Genomic DNA, 21212 nt, shown 5'->3' on the forward strand with positions numbered 1-21212 from the left:
GAATCTCCTATGGGCAACAGAAGGACGAGCTTGTTTAATATTTGCTGTTTTCTTATGGATGTTTTCTAATTTCTTTTTTTTTTTTTTTTGATTTGGAATTTCAACCACTCTTACAAACTATTTGTATTGACGGGAGACTTTAGACCTGAGTAATGAATGGCTTATTGATAGGTAATAGTTCACTTTCTCATTTCGGTTGGCTTCTCACTTGGATTCTATTTGCCTTTCACCTATATGGTGTTTTCTTGGGCTTGCTTTATTGGTACGATTCCTCACTTTCTCCCCATCTTTTGCATGTCTTATATTTGTGTGTGTTCATGTGTGTGTGCATGTGTTAATGTGGTGTGGTGTGTGTGTGTTTCACATCACAATTATTATTAAAATGCGATAAAATGGTATTCGGTCTCTTGTGGGTAGCAATTCAATTTGACATGCCTTGAAAACTCACATTCTATTAGTTTCAGGAAATCTCCTGCAAAGAATGCCATCTCTTGTCCTCTTCAAGAAACCCGTGTTCTCACAAAACGGCCTTCCAGCAAATACCACCATTTGAATTCTTCATTAGAGTCATACTGTTTGTCCCAATACCCTTTCTTTTTCGTAGGTTTCTTGACTGTCATGAGTTAGTAAAATCGTCTGTTTGCTGTCTTTTGGAGAATGATAGATGTGACAAAGCCCAATGCTCTCCGCAAGACTGCCATAAGAGACAAGTGGAAGAATTCCTTCTTGCTATGTGTCAGTACGAATTGTGGTGACATGGAAGACAGTGAGATGGTGGTAGGGTCTAATAAACTCATGCTTCTTCAGCCATGAAGGCAACAGGAAGATGACCACAACAACTGCAGGGGGGTGAAATTGACCTGAAGGCCCACAAGGTAAACTCCACACCGAAAGAGAACGGAAGTCGCAGAGATGATGGGAGAATTTGGAGACCTGGCTCAGGTCAGGGGATATTTGGTTGGTTTGTGGACCAGAGGGCCGTGAGCCCATGCAGAGGACAAAGGCACAGGAGAGCAGGACACACTGGAAACCCACAAGGAACCTGTTTACAATTGCCATTGGCTGTGACATGCTGAGGGTCTGGAGGGCAGGTGTTCTTGACAATACATGTCTTTAGAGCTGGAGATCTCAGATCAGTGGGCTTGTGAGACATCGACTCGAAAGAACACCGTCTTTTTCCTGCATAGAGAAGGCAGAATGATGTAACATGAAATTGAGCTTAGTGAATATCCACTGAATTGAGAAGTGACTCTTGTAGGAGAAGTAGAGTGAGAGAAAGAAAAGAGCCCTGAATGTAGATTGGAGAAATTGGGGCTGAAAACGACCCTCATCTGGGAGCAGAGACAGAAGTCCAGAACAGGGGCACCGAGGACTGCCATCACCTTCCAAAGAAGCACAGCACCAAAAGGTATAGTGCCATTCCCCTTGGAAAATCTAGGCATGGAGGTATTCTCTTTAGGCAAATAGGCATCGGAGAATAGTTTGTTCATAGTCCAGTCACTGACTTCAAGAATAAAAGCTATACCAGCTCTCGAAGCAGGTCAGATAGCTCAAGCAACACCAGCCCAAGCGAAAATCTTTATCCCCTGTAGTTCTGAACAATGACAGAGCAGCAGTTCTTTTCTAGAACCAGGAGGTTTTCAGAAGCCTTGGTTGGGTCCCGGGTTGTGTCCATTAGTTCAGAGGCGGCCTTCATATCAACTCATGATTCCTGGGTCTAGGCATTGAATCTGGTCTCAAGTAAGCTTCTCCCTCTCCAGCTCCACCCCCTGACTGGGATTTCTTTGCCTTTCTGTCCAATACGAGCATGCGCATCATTGGACAATATAACAAAACAAAACCAGTGCACAATAATTGACTGAGGCCTGAGGATGTTTTATTGAATTTTGACCTAGCTTCCTATGGAGGGCAGCCAGGTACAAGAGCCTGCCACCATCCTAAAATTCCCGACATTCGCTCAGAGCTCCTTGTTCATTCTCCTGTTGTTTGTCATCCTGGATCTCCTCACCAAACTGCAGCATCCAATGTCTGTCGTGCTGTACTGACCCCGTGTTGACACATTGTCCATCCTCTCGGGGCTCCATTGGAACATGCCCATCTTCCACAAGAGGCACATTTTGCTTATCGCATGAAGCCAATGGGGGATGGTCATGAGAGATGAAGGCAGGCTGGTGCTGCCACATCTCCATGCAGTTTCACAAAGGTTAGCTGCTCCACCCTGAGGGGGTGCACCAGGTTCTTCCACATTCGAATCCTCTTCAATGCGTCCTTTTGCCCATACATGTTGTCTTCCTGAAACGGGCATGGAAGTCTTTCAGATGGCTCCACTTGGGCTTAGGGTCTCTTCCAACACTCTCTCCATTGGCTCCTATGGACTCCAAGTACATAAGTCCATCCTGGACCTAAGGTTCTAGGGTGTAGATTCTGCCTTGGATGCATGGTTTTTGGAAGATTGGGATGCCTTTTTGGCACCGTTTCTGGAGAAGCTCGAGGTACTCGTGTTTTCGCTGTGAAAGAATCTAGACATGCCTTTGGCATGGTTCCGTGGGTTCACTTTTATCTTTTCTTCGGTGGCCTTTGTCCTGATCAGGAGCTCCGAATTTGGGTGTAAAGGCCTCACCCTTGTACAGGGCTCGGATTTCCTTCCCTGAGGTTTTGCTGGCAGTCTGATTGTTTCTTGGCCTTTTATGGCTAAGATGGAATGAAGGACACTGCCTTTATCCGGAGTCCAGAGTGTTGCTGCTGACAGTCTCGACCACACATTACGAATTGGGCCATGGAGAATGTGAAACCTACTCACTTTGCACACTACCTTGGTGAGGGAACCAGGCGGCTCTAGCAGTTAGGGACTGCTTGAGGTGCACTTGGTGCACACATGAATGCTCCAGGCACGTGTCGTAATCTGGTGTGGGCTGATGAGGAGTGTTTGCTATGACCTCAAAACTTTGTGACATCACAGATGTTGGCTTCACTGAAGCAGCTGTCCCTCTCCCATGACCTTGGTGTCCTATGGCTTATGTCAGAAGCCCCCCAACAAGGACAGAACAAGAGCCCTCTGAGCCTGAACAAGAACTCGGGTTGTCTTGTGGGATAATGTCCCACTTCCCCTTTCTAGAGACAAAGAGGAAAGAAAATGACATTCCGTATACCTTCCTTTAGGCCAACATATCTCCGGAGACGGCAAGGTGTCCTTTTCCACTACAATTTGTAGAGATCTCTAGAAACGGTGAGGCCTCCCATGTTGAGCGCTCTCTGTGGGGTTTGTCATACTGTAGGTGAGAGCCTCCTTTGTCAGCCTCTTTTGCCTATGGGACAGTTATAACAAAGGGGCAGAAAGACCCTTTTCGAGGTAAAAGTTGAGGGCATTGATATATGGTGCCGTCTGTGGCCTCGTTTCCGAGTGTTCTGAAACACGCGGCTAACGGATGTGTCCTCTGTCTACCCGGCTTTCACTTAAAAAACTTTGCAAAGTCTTCGAGGAGAGTGATATTCTGCATCAGGGCTAACTCTTAAGGAAGAGGCCTGGACTGCACCCATTGTCATCATTAGTTAATGGTACTTGTTGTGGTAACGGGTATAGATATGTTGACCAAGTCTCTTTAGTCAAACGGAAAGGGACGGCCTATACCAATGGCTTGCAAGGCCCATTTGAGCAGACCTTTGCAGTGAGCCACAATGCCCTTGCAAGGACTAGTGGCTCAGGAAGTTTGGGTCCATTTCGGCACCACAGTATTCCTCAGCCATCGAAGTGAATGTAACCCGGGACATTGCCTTAACATGAATGTTCCATGCCCTGCTGAGGGGAAATGTAAAAGGCAAGCAGACAAAGGGAAATATCATATGTCTTCCTCAATATGTGCCTCAGGAGGAATACCTTGGCCCTTAGTAAAGGAGGGGAAAACTGAAGGGGAAGAAATCAGAGAGGAAGACCCACCAGGAGTGACTCAGGACTCTGAGAACCAAGCTGAGGGTTACAGAAAAGAGAACTGCTTAATGGGTGTTCAGGAGTTGTGGCATATATTAGGAGGAGCACTAGGACGTACATGCAACTAAAGCATCCGTGAATACTCTTTCAATAGGTTGATGGATGATAGGCAGGCTTTCCAAACAGAACAGCAACAACAACAACAAAAATTCAGAGGAAAACAATCTGGCCCTCTCAAAACCAAAGGAAGTCACAGGGCAAAAAGGATAGCATTATATTTGCTATTATCTTTCCTTATTGAAATGACATGGGATTGGTTTCCGAAAATGTCCTTCTCTGAATTAGGTCTTTATCCTTTTGAATATGAGTCTACCCACTGCTTCCATCTCTGGAATCGATGAGAGGACATGACAAGGCATTCGCTAAATACTTAGAAGAGTGGCCCAGGAAGATGACTTGGACCTGGCCTTCTGTGTGTTGGCAGTTGTTGGATTACTGCTTCAAACGCTTCAGTCACTACTAGAGAGCTGAGATTTTGTAAGTTTCCTGACCTAATCTTGGGAGTTTCTATGTGTCTGGGATTTATCCTTTTCTCTCAGTTCTTGGATTTGCTAGCATAAATGTGTGGATGTGCCTCTTAGGTTATTCTTTTTTCATTTCTACCACTTATCATTGTGTTTCATACTGTGAGCTGTGTGCTCGTCTCCCTGTTTTTTCCCAGTAATGGCTTTGGAGGTGGTCTTATTTTCAAACCGAAGTGTCGGATCTCCTGATTTATTTTCCTATTGGTTTGTTTGTATTTCCTTAATTTTGATAATCACATGTATGATTTCTATTTTTCTGTTAACCCTGGAGTTCGGTTTTTCTTTATTCTGTTCCTTCAGTCGTCCAGTTAGGTGGCTTTCTTTTTCGCTGTTTTTATATTTTGGAAATGTATGCATTTAACCCTATATGGTTTCCCCATAAAATGTTTTGGCATCATCCCATAAGTTTCTTGACATTCCTTTTTCATGGCTCTTTCTGCTTTTCCTTTGGATTTTCTTTCTTGCTTTCATTGTAGCTCGTGAGTGTTGTGTTTTCCAACTTTTAGTTTCTGGCTGTATTTCCATTTGAAAGTGATATCTTCCTGCTTTCATACCGTCTTGATCATAAGTGCACAGGATAGGTTTTGAGTTCTCTTCCATGAATTACGACTGGATTTGGACTCGAGCTCATGACCTGCGATAGACAAAGTCTGCCGCTGGGAAGAACATATGTTATTGTCCTCAGAGACGCAATCTTTCTCATGGATCCCCAAAGTTCAGGTGGTTTTGAGAGATCATGTGGACGTATATTATTCCTTAGCACCTTCCCAACCAGATAATCTGTCCTGTGCTTAACCTTGATATCATAGTTCCCAACAGAATTGGATAAAAGTTGCCATCTCCCTTCCTCTGTGTTCATGGGCTTCCAACGTATAGATACACCCTTGTTCGTGGTGTATATGTTGGCAATTTTTCCAGGTTTCTGTTGTTTTGATGCTCCATCAAGACAAAACACCTTTCGTCATCCCGACCTGAAAGAACACCATCTTTTTCCTCACCATCTTTTTCCAAGCAACAGGAGAAGACAGCCTGGAGACAATGATCATAGATAATACTAAGAGAGGCAGTGGGAAGATGGTGAGTTGACAGAGTGCATCCGTGAATGGACTGCATCAGTGTAAATGGAGATATCTCAATGTGGACATAATAATTTTTGGGATCTCACAACAGCAGCATCAAGACAGACCTACAGGCCAAGACAGGTAGGTGAGGACATAGGCTGCCAAGACAGCCACACGAAATCCCAATCATGGAACACCTGCAGGACTGCCTTCATCAGTCCAAGATGCTTAGTCCAAGGAGAACAGATTCTCCCATAGGGGACGAGAAGAAAGCTTTGAACACATGTTCTCTTCTGAACACAGCATTTTTCAGGCCTGCGTTCTGCTAAGTTGGTGGATTTATCCTTTCACAGGCACAACAGAGCCACCAAGGTAAACCTCAGCATATTAAGGCCGGACCCTAAAAACACGAAACGGCAGGAAAGGACAGGCACTGCATATGACTGGCCTCAAGGACAGGATCAGCCACTACACAAACAGCAGATGGCATGCATGCCACATACACACACACACACACACACACACACATACACACACAAACAAACGCATGCATGCACTCAACAAACATTAAGGGCCATAACTGGGTTACTCACGGATCTCTTCTTCCTAAAGAAATGAAATTCAGGTTAGAAAACAGAATGAGTTTAACGAATACAGAGAGGTGACAGAGACTTATATACAATGCAAAGGTGGAAGAATCAATTGATGTCCAGGTAAAGGAAGAAGGAATGATTACGGCTAGGCAATCAGAGTGAAACCTCTACATAGAACACGCCCGATGCGGGATTGAAAGCAGCGGCCTTGATACTCGCCTTACATCAGAAAACATAGGAGATATCAGAGAGGCTCGAACCACAGAGATAAAACTGATAAAGATAAAAGCATCTAAAGAATTCCTGAAGAGAAGATTGGTAGGGACTGGATGCAAAGGCCGGGAACATGGCAGAAGTGGAGGATCCAAATAGGGACCGGAAAGAACAAGTCTAGAAAATAAGGACGCAAATTCTAAGAGCGAAGGCAGAATGATGGAACATGATAGTGAGCTTAGGGAATCTCCAAGGAAATGAAAGAGGTGCCTCTTGTAGGCGAAGTAAGAGTGAGAGAAAGAAAAGAGGGCTGATCCTAGATTGGAGAACTCGGGGATGAAAGGGCCCTCATCTGGGAGTAGAGAAAGTGGTCAAGAATCAGAGGCACAGAGGACTCCCAACACAGAAGTCGAGACCTAAAGAAACAATGTCATTCCCCCTGGAAAATCTAGGCATGGAGGTATTCTCTTTAGGCAAATAGGCATCGGAGAATAGTTTTTCCATAGCCCAGTCACTGACTTGAAAAGGAAAAGCTTTACCAGCTCTCGAAGCAGGCCGAATAGCTCAAGCAACACCAGCCCAAGCCAAAATCCTTATCCCCTGCATTTGTGAACAATGACAGAGCAGCGGTTCTGTCTAGAACCAGGAGGTATTCAGAAGTCTATGTTTGGGTCTCGGGTTGTGTCCATCAGTTCAGAGGCGGCCTTCAGATCAACTCATGATTCCAGGGCCTTGGCATTGACTCTGTTCTCAGGTTCTCTGCTCAGGGGCAAGTAAGCTTCTCCTCTCCAGCTCTACCCCTTGATTGGTATATCTCTGCCTCTCTGTACAATACGTGATTGTGCACGATGGACAAGGTAACAAAGACAATAACATTGCACAATAATTGACTGGGACCAAAGGATGTTTTATTGAATTTAGACCTACGTTCCTCTGGAGGGCAGCCAGGTACAGAGAACCTCCCACCATCCTAAAATGCCCAACTTTCACTTGGAGCTCCGTTGTTCATTATCCAGTTTTTGCCTTCCTGGATCTCCTCACCAACCTGAAGTATCCGCTCTGTGTCGTGCTGTACTGACCCCTTGTTAACACAATGTGCATCCTCTCGGGGCTCGATTCGAACATTCCCATCTTTTGCAAGAGGCACTGTTTGCTTATTGCATGTAACCATTTGGGGGATGGTCATGAGAGGGTGAAGGCAGGCTTCTGCTGCCACATCTCCATGCAGTTCCACAGAGGGTAGCTGCTCCACCCTGAGGGAGTGCTCAAGGTTCTTCCACATTCGAATCCTCTTCAATGCGTCCTTTTGCACATACAATTTGTCTTTCTTAAACGGGCACGGAAGTCTTTCAGATGGCTTCACTTGGGCTATGGGTCTCTTCCAACATGCTCTCCTTTGGCTCCTGTGGACTCCAAGAACACGATTCCATCTTGGAACTAAGGATCTAGGATTTAGAATCTCCCTGGATGCATGGTATTTTTGGAATATTGGGAGGCCTTGTTGGAACCGTTTCTGGAGATGCTCGAGGTACTCGTGTGCTCGCTGTGGAAGTCTCAGACTTGTCTTTGGCATGGATGCGGGGCTTCCATTTGAGCTTCCCTTGGGTGGCCCTTTTCCTGTTCAGATGCTCCGTGATTTGGTGGGAGGGCCTCACCCTTGCGCAGGGCTCGGATTTCCTCCCCTGTGGCTTTGCTTGCAGACTGTTAGTTTCTTGGCCTGTCGTGGCTAAGATGGAATGAGGGATTCTTGCCTTTTCCGAGTTCCAGAGTGCTGGTGCTGACACTCACGACCAAACACTGCTAATTGGGCCATGGAGGAGGTGACACCGAATCACTTCACAAACTGCCTTGTAAGAGACCCAGGAGGCTCCAGCGGTTTGGAAGGCGTGGGGTCCTCTTGGCCCACCCATGACTACTCCAATCAAGTGTAGTGATCAGGCCTGGGTTGATGAGGAATGGTTGCTATGACCTCAAAGCTTTGTGACATCACAGATGCTGGGTTCACTGAATCATATGTCCCTCTCCCATGAACCTGGTTTCCTATGGCTTTATGGAGGAAGCCCCAGGAAGGAGAGAACAAGAGCCCTCTGAACCTGATCAAGAACTGAGGAAGTCTTGTGGCTTAATGTTCAACTTGCCCTTTCTGGAGACATAGAGGAAGGAAAATGACATTCAGTATACCTTCCTTTAGGCCAACATATTCCCGGAGACGGCAATGTGTCCTTTTCCACTACAATTTTTAGATATCTCAAGAAAAGTTGAGGTCTCGCAGGTATGAGCAGCTCTCCGTCGGGTTTGTCATCCTTTGGGTGATAGTGTACTTTGTCAGCCCTTTCGATTACGGGACGGTGATGACTAAGGTACGGAAAGTCTCGTTCCGAAGTAAAAGGTGAGGGCATTGATATATGGTGCCGTCTGTGGCTTTGTCTCCTAGTCTTCTGAAACACGCGGCTAAGGGATGAGGCCTCTGTCTACCTGGCTTTCTCTTAAATATCTTTGCAAAGTCTTCGAGGAGAGTGACCTTCTGCATCAGAGCTAACTCTTAATGAAAAGGTCTGGACCGAACCCATTGTCATTATTAGTTAACTGTACTTGTTGTGGTAAGGGGAAGGAAAGGGACGGCGTATACTGATGGCTTGCAAGGCCCATTCGAACAGACCATTGGAGTGAGACACAATGCCCTTGCAAGGACTAGTGGATCAGGAAGTTTGGGTCCATTTTGGCACCACAGTATTCCTCTGCTGTTGAAGTGAATGAACCCCTGGACTTTGCCTTGACATGGATATCCCATGCCCTGCTGTTGGGAAATGGAAAAGGAAGGGAATACTGAAGGGCAAGAGTCAGAGAAGGAGCCCCACCAGGAGTGACTCAGGACTCCTTGAATCCAGCTGAGGGTCACCGAAACGAGCACTGCTTAATGGGTGGTCGGGAGTTGTGGCATATATTAGGAGGAACACTAGGACGTACATGCAACTAAAGCGTTCGTGAATACTCTGTTAAAAACGATTGATGGATGATAGGCAGGCTTTCTCAACAGAACAGCAACAGCAACAACAAATTCAGAGGAAAACAATGTGGCCCTCTCAAAACCAAAGGAACTCACAGGGAGAAAAGGAAAGAATTATATTGTTTATTATCTTTCCTTATTGAAATGACATGGGATTGGTTTCATAAAATGTCCTTCTTTGAATTGGGTCTTTGTCCTTGTGAAATAGAGTTTACCTGCCTCTTCCATCTCTGGATTTGATGAGAGGACATGACAACGCGTTTACTAAATACCTAGAAGAGTGGCCCAGGAAAATGACTTGAACTGGCCTTCTGTGTGTTGGCAGGGGTTGGATTACTGCTTCAAATGCTTCCGTCACTACTAGAGCTGAAATTTTGTAGGTTTCCTGACCTAATCTTGGATGTTCCTATGTGTGTGCAAATTTATCCTTTTCTCTCAGTTCTTGGATTTGCTAGCATAAATGTGTCAATATGCCTCTTGGGTTTTTCTTTTTTCCTTGCTACCAGTTGTCATGTGGTTTCATAATTGCAGCTGTTTGCTTGTCTCCCTGTTTTATCCCAGTAATGGCTTCGGAGTTTGTTCATGTTGTCAAAACTCAAGTGTGAGATATCCTGATTTTTTTTTTGTTTGTATTTCCTTAATTTTGGTAATCAGATGTATGATTTGAATTTTTCTGTTAACTTTGGAGTTCGGTTTTTCTTCATCTTGTTTCTTCAGTCGTCCTTTTAGGTGGCTTTCTTTTTCGGTGTTTTAAAATTTTGGAAATGCATGCATTTAACCCTGTATGGTTTCCCCATAAAATGTTTTGGCATCCTCCTCTAAGTTTCTTAGAATTCCTTTGTTCATGGCTCTTTCTGCTTTTTCTTTGGATTTTCTTTCTTGCATTCATTTGGTGTGAGTGTGTTCTGTTTTCCACTTTTAGTGTCTGGCTGCATTTCCAATTTGAAAGTGATATCTTCCTGTTTTCATACCTTCGTGATCACAAGTGCACAGGATAGGTTTTGCCTTCTCTTCCATGAATTACGACTGGATTTGCAATCGAGCTCTTGACCTGCGATAGACAAAGTTAGGTCTGCTGCTGGGAAGAGCATATCTTATTGTCCTCAGAGACCCAAACTTTCTCATGGATCCCCAAGGTTCAGGTGGTCTCGACAGCCCATGTGGACGTCTGTTATTCCTTAGCACCTTCTCATCCAGATGATCTGTCCTGTGCTTAACGTGGATATCATAGTTCCCAACAGTATTGGATAAAATTCACCATTTCCCTTCCTCTTTGTTCATGGGCTTCTAACGTATAGATACACCCTTGTTCGTGGTGTATATGTTGGCAATTTTTTCAGGTTTCTGTTGTTTTGATGCTCCATCAAGACAAAATACCTTCTGATTATCTTTTGTCTCTCGAAGGCATAAACTCACTCTCGCTGACTTAGGCACAAACACTTTGGATCTCTTTTCCTTGGTAATAGCATAACCTACGTCCCCCCGATTTCTTCACATGCAAACTATGATTATCTTTATATTCGAAGAAAATCTTCTATGGGCATAACAAGGACGAGCTTGTTTAATATTTGTTGTTTTCTTATGGATCTTTCCTAAAATTTTTGTTTGTTTGTTTGTTTGTTTTTTGGTTTGGAATTTCAACGACTCTTACAAACTGTTTGTATTGACGGGAGACTTTAATCCTTAGTACTGAATGTATTATTGATTGGTAATAGTTCACTTTCTCATTTTGGTTGGCTTCTCACTTGGATTCTATTTGCCTTACACCTATGTGGTATTTTCTTGGGGTTGCTGCATTGGTACGATTCCTCGCTTCCTCCCCATCTTTTGCATGTCTTATATTTGTGTGTGTTCATGTGTGTGTTTATGTGCATGTGTTAATGTGTGTGTGGTCTGTGGGTGTTTCACATCTCACTTATTATTAATATGCGAGAGAATGGTATTCGGTCTCTTATGGGTAGCAATTCAATTTGACATGCCTTGAAAACTCACTTTCCATCAGTTTCAGGAAATATCCTGCAAGGAATGTCATCTCTTGTCCTCTTCAAGAAGCACGTGTTCTCACAAAATTGCCTTCCAACAAACACCCCCTTTTGAATTCCGCATTAGAGTCATACTGTTTGTCCCATAACCATTGCTTTTTCGTATGTTTCTTGACTGTCATGAGTTAGTGAAATTGTCTGTTTGTTGTCTTTCTGAGAATGATAGATGTGACAAAGCCCAAAGCTCTCCGCAAGACTGCCATAAGAGACATGTGGAAGAATTCCTTCTTGCTTATGTCTTTGTACGAATTGCGGTGACATGGAGGACAGTAAGATGGTAGTAGTGTCTAAGAACTTCATGCTTGTCTTCAGCCATGAATGCAACAGGAAGATGACCACAACAACTGCAGTGGGTTGGAAAATTACCTGAAGCCTACAAGGAAAATGCCACAGCAAAAGAGAACGGAAGTTTCAGAGATGATGGGAGAAGGTTGGAGACATGGCTCCGGGGATATTTGGTTGGTTCGTGGATCAGAGGGCTGTGCGCCATGCAGAGGACCATGGCACAGGGGAGCAGGGCACACTGGGAACCCACAAGAAACCTGATCTCAGTGCCGTTGACTGTGACATACAGAGGGTTTGAAGGGCACGAGTCCTTGACAACACAAGTGTTTAGGGCTGAAATTTTCATATCAGCAGGCTTGGCAGACATCGACATGTAAGAACACCATCTTTTTCCTGAATTGGACACCAACAAGCAACAAGGGCAGACAACCTGGAGACAATGATCGGAGATAATACTAAGAGACGCAGGGGGACGATGGTGAGTCATGGGAGTGCATCCGTGAATGGAGTGCATCAGTGTTAATGGAAATGTCTCAAAGTGGACATAATAATTTTTGGGATCTCACAACAGTAGCATCAAGACAGACCTACAGGCCAAGACAGGTAGGTGAGGACATAGGCTGCCAAGTCAGCCAACACGAAATCCCAATCATGGACACCTGGAAGACGGCCTTCCTCATTCCAAGATGCTTAGTCCAAGGAGATGAGATTCTCCCATAGGGGACGAGAAGAAAGCTTTGACCACATGTTCTCTTCTGTACACAGCATTCCACAGGCCTGTGTTCTGCTGAGTTGGTGGAATTTCTCCTTTCACATGTACACCAGAGCCCACAAAGTTAAACCTCAGCATAATAAGGCCGAATTCTAAAAACACCAAACGGCTGAAAAGGAGAGGCACTGCAAAAAACTGGCCTCAAGTACAGGGTCAGCCTCTACACAAACAGCAGGTGGCAAGCATGCCACATCCACACACACACACACACACACACACACACACACACACACACTCACGCATGCACTCAAGAAACATTAAGGGCCAGCCCTGGGTCTCTCCCGGGTCTCTTCTTCCTAAAGAAATTACCCTCAGGTTAGAAAACAGAATGACTTTAACGAATACAGAGAGGTGACAGAGACCTAGATCCAATGCAAAGATGGAAGAATCAATTGATGTCCAGGTAAAGGAAGAAGGAATGATTACGGATAGGCAATTAGAGTAAAACCTCTACATAGAACACACCCAATGCGGGGATGAAAGCAGCGGCCTGGATACTCGCTGTACATCAGAAAACATAGGAGATATCAGAGAGTCTCGAACCACAGAGAAAAAACTGATAAAGATAAAAGCATCTAAAGAATTCCTGAAGAGAAGATTGGTAGGGACTGGATGCAAAGGCCGGGAACATGGCAGAAGTGGAGGATCCAATTAGGGACCGGAAAGAACAAGTCTAGAAAATGAGGACGCAAATTCTAAGAGCGAAGGAAGAATGATGGAACATGATAGTGAGCTTAGGGAATCTCCAAGGAAATGAAAGAGGTGCCTCTTTTAGGTGAAGTAAGGGTGAGAGAAAAAAAAAAAGAGGGCTGATCCTAGATTGGAGAACTCGGGGCTGAGAAGGACCCCTATCTGGGAGCAGAGAATGGTCCAGAATCAGAGGCACAGAGGACTCCTAAACCTTCCACAGAAGCGGAGCACCCAAAGACAAAGTGTATTTCCCCCTGGAAATCTAGGCATGGAGGTATTCTCTTTAGGCAAATAGGCATCGGAGAATAGTTTGTCCATAGCCCAGTCACTGATTTCAAGAGGAAAAGCTATACCAGCTCTCAAAGCAGGCCGGATAGCTCAATCAACACCAGCCCAAGCCAAAATCCTTATCCCCTGCATTTCTGAACAATGACAGAGCAGCGGTTCTGTCTAGAACCAGGAGGTATTCAGAAGTCAGTGATTAGGTCCCGGGTTGTGTCCATCAGTTCAGAGGCGGTCTTCAGATCAACTCATGATTCCAGGGTCTTGGCATTGACTCTGTTCTCAGGTTCTCTGCTCAGGGACAAGTAAGCTTATCCCTCTCCAGCTCCACCTCTCGATTGGAATCTCTCTGCCTCTCTGAACAATACGTGCATGTGCACGTTGACAAGATAACAAAGACAAAAACATTGCACAATAATTGTTTCTGGCCAAAGGATATTTTATTGAATTTGTCCTAGGTTCCTATGGAGGGCAGCCAGGTACAGAGAACCTCCCACCATCCTAAAATGCCCGAACTTCGCTCGGAGGTCCCTTGTTCATTCTCCTGTTCTTTGCCTTCCTGGATTTCCTCACTGACCTGCAGCATCCGCTGTCTGTCACGCTGTACTGACCACTTGTTAACACATTGTGCATCCTCTCGAGTCTCCATTGGAACATGCCCATCTTCTGCAAGAGGCACTGTTTTCTTATAGCATGTAACCATTTGGGGGATTGTCATGAGATGGTGAAGGCAGGCTTGTGCTGCCACATCTCCATTCAGTTCCACAGAGGGTAACTGCTCCACCCTGAGGGAGTGCTCAAGGTTCTTCCACATTTGAATCCTCTTCAATGCTTCCTTTTGGACATACAAGTTGTCTTCCTGAATCGGGCATGGGAGTCTTTCAGATGGCTTCACTTGGGCTATGGGTCTCTTCCAACAAGCTCTCTGTTGGCTAATGTGAACTCCAAGAACATGAGTCCGTCCTGGACCTAAGGTTCTAGGGTGTAGAGTCTGCCTTGGATGCATGGTCTTTTTGGAAGTTTGGGAGGTCTTGTTGGCACCGTTTCTGGAGATGCTCGAGGTATTCGTGTGCTCGCTGTGGAGACTCCAGACATGTCTTAGGCATGGTTGCGGGGGTTCATTATGAGCTTCCCTTAGGTTGCCCTTTACCTGTTCAGAGTCCCGTGATTTGGTGGGAGGGTCTCACCATTATGCAGGGCTCGGTTTACCTCCTCTGAGGCTTTGCTTGTGGTCTGTCAGTTTTTTGGCCAGTCGTGTCTGAGATGGAATGAGGGATCCTTGCCCTTCTTTAAGATCCAGAAGGCTGGTGCTGACACTCACGACCAAACACTACAAATTGGGCCATGGAGAAGGTGACACCGACTCGCTTCGCAAACTGCCTTGGTGAGAGACCCAGGGGGCTCCAGCAGTTTGGGATGGCTCAGGGTCCTCTTGGACCAAACATGCCTACTCCAGTCAAGTGTAGTGATTAGGCCTGAGCTGATGAGGAGTGGTTGCTATGACCTCAAAGCTTTGTGACATCACAGATGCTGGCTTTACTGAAGCAGCTGTCCCTCTCCCATGACCTTGGTGTCCTATGGCTTTAGGTAGGAAGCCCCGGGAAGGACAGAACAAGAGCCCTCTGAACCTGATCAAGAATTCAGGATGTCTTGTGGGTTAATTCCCAACCTGCCCTTTCTGGAGACAGAGAGGAAGGAAAATGATATTCAGTATACCTTCCTTTAGTCCAACATATCCCCGGAGTATGGCAAGGTGTCCTTTTCCACTACTATTTCTAGATATTTCAAGAAAAGGTGAGTCCTCGTGGGTATGAGCAGCTCTCCAAGGGGTTTGTAGTCCTGTGGGTGTGAGCTTACTTTGTCAGCGTCTTTTGCCTATGGGTCAGTGATGACTAAGGTACGGAAATTCCCTTTCTGAGGTAAAAGGTGAGGGCCTCGATATATGGTGCCGTCTGTGGCCTCGTCTCCTAGTCTTCTGAAACATGCAGCTAAGGGATGAGGCCTCTGTCTACCTGGCTTTCCCTTAAATAACTTTGCAAATTCTTCGAGGAGAGTGACCTTCTGCATCAAAGATAACTCTCAATGAAGAGGCCTTGGCTGAACCAGTTGTCATTATTAGATAACTGTACTGTTGTGGTAACGGGTGTAGACATGTGGACCAAATCTCTTTAGTCAGAAGGAAAGGGACGGCCTATACCAACAGCTTGCAAGGCCCATTCGAGCAGACCTTTGGAGTGAGGCACAATGCCTTTGCAAGGACAAGTGGATCAGAAAGTTTGCGTCCATTTAGGCACCACAGTATTCCTCTGCCGTCGAAGTGAATGAACCCTTGGACCTTGCCTTGACATGAATTTCCCATGCCCTGCTTTTGGGAAATGGAAAAGGAAGGGAATACTGAAGGGAAAGAAGTCAGAGTACGAGCCCCACCAGGAGTGACCCAGGACTGTGAGAATCCCTCTGAGGGTTACCGAAAAGATAACTGCTTAATGGTTGGTCAGGAGTTGTGGCATATATTAGGAGGAGCACTAGGGTCCATGCAACTAAAGCATCCGTGAATAATCTGTCAAAAACGGATGATGGATGATAGGCAGGCTTACTCAACAGAACATCAACGACAACAACATCAATTCACAGGAAAACAATGTGGCCCTCTCAAAATCAAAGGAAGTTACGGGGAGAAAAGAAAAGAATTATATTGTTTATTATATTTTCTTATTGAAAAGACATGGGATTGGTTCCCTAAAATGTCTTTCTTTGAATTGGGTCTTTATCCTTGTGAATTAGAGTTTACCCGCTTCTTCCATCTCTGGATTTGATGAGAGGACATGACAATGAGTTCACTAAATACCTAGAAGAGTGGCCCAGGAAAAAGTTTTTTTAGGCCAACCTTTTTCCAGAGATGGCAAAGTTTTCCTATTTCTTCTGAAATTTCTAGAGGTATTAGAAACAACAAGGTTTCTTGTATATCATCGCATCTTTCTGAGGTGTGTCATCCTTTGGATGCAGAGTGACATTATACATAATAACTAATCCTTAAGGAGGAACAATGGAAAGCACACCCTGTTACCATTATTTATTTCTAACTCCTGTGTTAATGGGTATAACCCTGTTGACCAAGTCTCTTTAATCAAAGGAAAATTAATGGCCTATATCGATGGCCTGCAAGGCTCACTTGAACAGAACTAAGGATTGAGCTGCGATGTCCTTGCAAAGACTAGTGGATAAAGAAGGTGTGGTCCATATTGGCAACAAGTATTTCTCAGCCATTAGGGAGAATGAACTCATGGTTCTTGCACTGACATGAATGCCACAGGACTGGGTTTGTGAAATGAAAAGGGCAAGGAGACAAAGGGAAATATCATATGGCTTCTCTCATATGTACCCTAGGAGGAATACCACGGTCCTTAGTAGAAAGAAGGAAAAACTGAAGGGGGATAAGTCAGAGAAGGAGACAAACCAGGAGTAACTCAGAACTCTGAGGAATCAAGCTGAGAGTCAAGGATAAAAAGAGACATGCAGGGAATGAGGGATCTAGCTAATGGGTGTTGAGGAGTTCTGGCATATATTAGGAGGAGTACTAGGTCATATATGGAACTAAAGCATCAGTAAATACTCTGTCAAAAATGGATGATGGATGACAGGGTGGCTTCCTCAACAGTACAAAATAATAAAACAAAAACAAGCTGGCCCTTTCTAATGCAGGTGAAGACAGACAGAGAAAAGGAAAGAATTATATTTTTATTATGTTTAATTATTGAAATGGAATATAATTTATTTCCTAAAATGTCATTATTTTAATTGGGTTTTTATATTAGTAAATTAGAGTTCATCCAACTCCTCCATTTGTGGAATCCATGAGAAGAAAATGGCATTGCCTTCCCTAAATGTTTAGAAGAGTTGAACATGAAATGATTTGCACCTCACCATCTGTGCGTTGACAGGGGTTTGATTACTGCTTCAAACGCTTTAGTCACTACTACAGAGCTGAGATTTTGTAGCTTTCCTGACCTAACCTTTGGAGTGAATATGTGTTTTGGAATTTATCCTTTTCTCTCAGTTCTTTTCTTTTAGGTTTGCTTCATTAGTGCTATTCTTCACTTTCTCCCCATCTTTGTGTGTCTTATCTGTGTGTGTGTGTGTGTGTTTGTGTGTGTGTGTGTGTGTGCTGTCTGAGTGTGTTTCAAATACAATTATAATTAAATTGATGGAGATAAGAAGTCGGTATTTAATGGATAGCAATTCAATTTGTAATGCATTGAAAACTCACATTCCCTAACTTTCAGCCACATTTCCTACAAAGAATGTCATCTTTTGTCCTCTTTGATAAACACATATTCTCTCAAACCTGACCTCAACAAACACCACATTTTGTGTGCCTGGTTAGTGTCGTATTGTTTGTCCCTTTTTCCCTTGATTTTTCATATGTCTCTTGACAGTCATGAGAGAGTGAAATTGTATGTTATTTGTCTTTCTGGGACTGATAGATGGGACGTAGGCTAATGCTCTCCACAATTCTGCCACATGAGGCAAGTGGCAAGAATTCATTCTTGCTTATAGCTGGGTAAGATTCTTTGGGGCTTTTTCAGGACAGTGAGATGGTAGTAGTGTCTTGCACTCCAGACTTGTCTTTAGCCAGGAACACAACAGGAAGATTACCACATCAACTTCAACATGGTAGAAATGAACTGGAGCCTACAAAGCAAACTCCATAGAAAAAGAGAGAATAAGTTGCAAACACTATGGGAGAAGATTGGAGACATGGTTTAGGGGGAAAGTTGGAATTTGGTAATTTAGGAGGCAGTGAGACAATGCAATTGACAAAGCCACAAGAGATCGGAGCACACTTGGAACCCACAAGGAGTACGTTCTCCAATTATATTGATTCTGAACATCAGGGGGTCTGAATCGTACTACTTCATGCCAACAAAGGGCCTTGAGGCCGGGATATTTTAGATCAACAGCCTTGGCATATCAACTCAAAAAAACACTGTATTTCTCTGGCAAAGAACACCAACAAATAGCCAGGTGAAGACAGTCTAGAAACCACGATTAGAGACTATACCAGGTGACACAGTGGGAAGATGGTGGGTTCTGGCTGTACATTTGTGAGAGGCAATGTTCTTGGAGATGATTTGATGGGGGCAAAAGAAATTTCGGGTCTCGCACAGGCAGCATCAAGACCGAGCTACTTGCCCAAGATAGGATGGTGAGGGCTTTAATTGCCTCTCCTGCAAACACGAAATTCTAACCATGGAACACATAGGTTACTGTGTTCCTCAGTCCAACTTGCTTTATTTTAAGAGAACAGATTCTCCCAAAGGGGACTAGATGAAAGCCCTGTCCACAGGCTGTCCCCTGACCACAGAAACTACTGGTCTTCATTCTTTTGTGTAGGTTGAATTTCCCCTTGCAAAGGCCCACCAGATCCCAACAAGCTAAACCTCATTCTATTCATCCCAGACCCAAACACAACAAAATGCTGGCAAAGAGAGCCTCTGCAGATGACTGGTCTCAAGGACAGGGGACAGCTATGATACAACAGCAGAGGGCATGAATGCCACACACACATACCCGAGACTCCCTCAAGGACCAGCCCTTGTGCACTCCATGATCTCTAATTTCTAAGAAATTACCATCAGGATAAAAAACAGAATTGATTTTTCAAATACTGAGAAAAATTCAGAGACCTATATCCAAGACAAAGATGGAAGAACCAATTGTTGCCAAGAAGGAGACAGAAATGATCATGGCCAGGTAATCGGAGTGAAACCTCACATATAACACGCCCAATGGAGGATTGAAAGCAGAAAGATATCAGGGAGTCTCAAACCACATAGATTAAACTGATATAAATAAAATAAAATAAAATAAAATAAAATAAATAATAAAATAAATAAAGAGTTCCTGAAGAAAAGATTGGTAGCAGACTGAAGGAAAAGTCCAAGAAGCTGGCACAAGCAAAGGACCAAATTTTTGACCTGGCAGAAAAAGATTGGTAAATAAGGAAGTAAATCCAAAGAAAGAAGGAAGAATGATGAAACATGACAATGAGCTTAGGAAAGTCATCGACTCCAAGGAATAGAAAGAGGTGCTCATTGTAGGAGAAATAGGAGTGAGAGAAAAAAAAGAGGGCTGAACATGGATTTGAGAATTCAGAGCTAAAACTGTCCCTCATCTGGGAGCAGAAACAGAGATCCAGATTCAGAGGCAAGGAGGACTCGCATCACCATCCACAGAAGCATAAAACCACAAGACATAGTTTCATTCCCCCTGCAAAAGCTATCAATGGAGGAATTCTCTTTACCTAAATATGCGTGGGAGTATAGTTTATACATAGCCAAGTCACTTACCTCAAGAGGACAAACTATACCAGCTCTCGAAGCAGGCCTGATAGATCAAGCAACACCAGCCCAAGCCAAAATCCATTTCCCCTGCATTTGTGAACAATGACAGATCAGTGGTTTACGTTTAGAACTAGGACGTATTCAGAAGTCAAAGATTGTGTCATGGATTGTGTCAATCACTTCAGAGGCGGCCTTCCGCTCAACTCATGATCCCAGGGTCTTGGCATCGACTCTGGTCTCAGGTTCCCTGCTCAGGGGTAAGTCAGCTTTTCCCTCTCCAGCTCTACACCCTGATTGTGATCTCTCTGTCTCTCTGTCAAATATGTGCATGTGCATTGTTTGACAAAAAGATGAAAAGATAACCAGGGTACAAGGATTGACTGTGGCCCGGGGATGTTTTCTTTAATTTGGACCTAGATCTCTATGGAAGGCAGCCAGGTTCAGAGAACTTTCCACCATCCTCAAATGCCAGACCTTCGCTCAGAGCTCCAATGTTCATTCTCTAGTTCCTTGTCTTCCTGAATATCCTCACCAATTTGTTCCATACACTGTCTGTGGCTCTGTAATGGCCCTTTGTTGACCCACTGTTCATCTTCTGCCGGCTCCATTAGAACACGCCCATCTTCCACAAGAGGCACTGTTTGCTCATCCGATGAAACCATTTGGGGGATGTTCATGAGAGTGTGAAGGCCGGCTTGTGCTGTCACATCTACATGTACTTCTTCAGGGGGTATCTGCAGGACCCTGTGGGAATGCTCCAGGTTCTTTGTCATTTGATTCCTCTTCAATGCATCCTTTTGAAGATACAATTTGTCTTCCTGAAACGGGCATGGAAGTCTTTCAGATGGCTTCACTTGGGCTATGGGTCTTGTCCAACTGCTCCATTATTGCTCCTGTGGACTCCAAGTACATGAGTCCATTCTGGACCTAAGGTACTAGAATGTAGAATATGCCTTTGGTACATCGTCAGTTTTGAAGATTTGGAAGTCATTTTGGATTGATTTCTAGACACGCTACAGGTACTCGTTATAAGGGGTGCTAGGCCAGAGGGAGTCATTTTGTGTTCCTGCAATAAACTTATATTGAACCCATGCAATATAGTAAATTGACCATACTCCTCCCAGAGGAGCTTACTCTCAAAGCCTAGATACAGGGTGAATCAGACCAGGTGAAGACATCCCATTAGAGGGGCACGCATATACCTACTAGGGTAAATTGAGATCCAATTGTCCACCCATGTGTTACCTAGCATTTTTGTTTTTGTGGTGTAGCCGACTTAGCACGACTGTGCAGTTTTTTCTGTATTGTTATCTCAATGGCCACCTCTGTATAGCCTGGCTAAACTACCGCTATAAATGTTAGTCTGTGAGGCTGGGAGGGGTCGCCTCTTTGCAAGAGAAGGCCCTGACCGGTC

Source organism: Mustela nivalis (assembly GCF_964662115.1).
Source record: "Mustela nivalis genome assembly, chromosome: Y".
Taxonomy (NCBI): Eukaryota; Metazoa; Chordata; class Mammalia; order Carnivora; family Mustelidae; genus Mustela; species Mustela nivalis.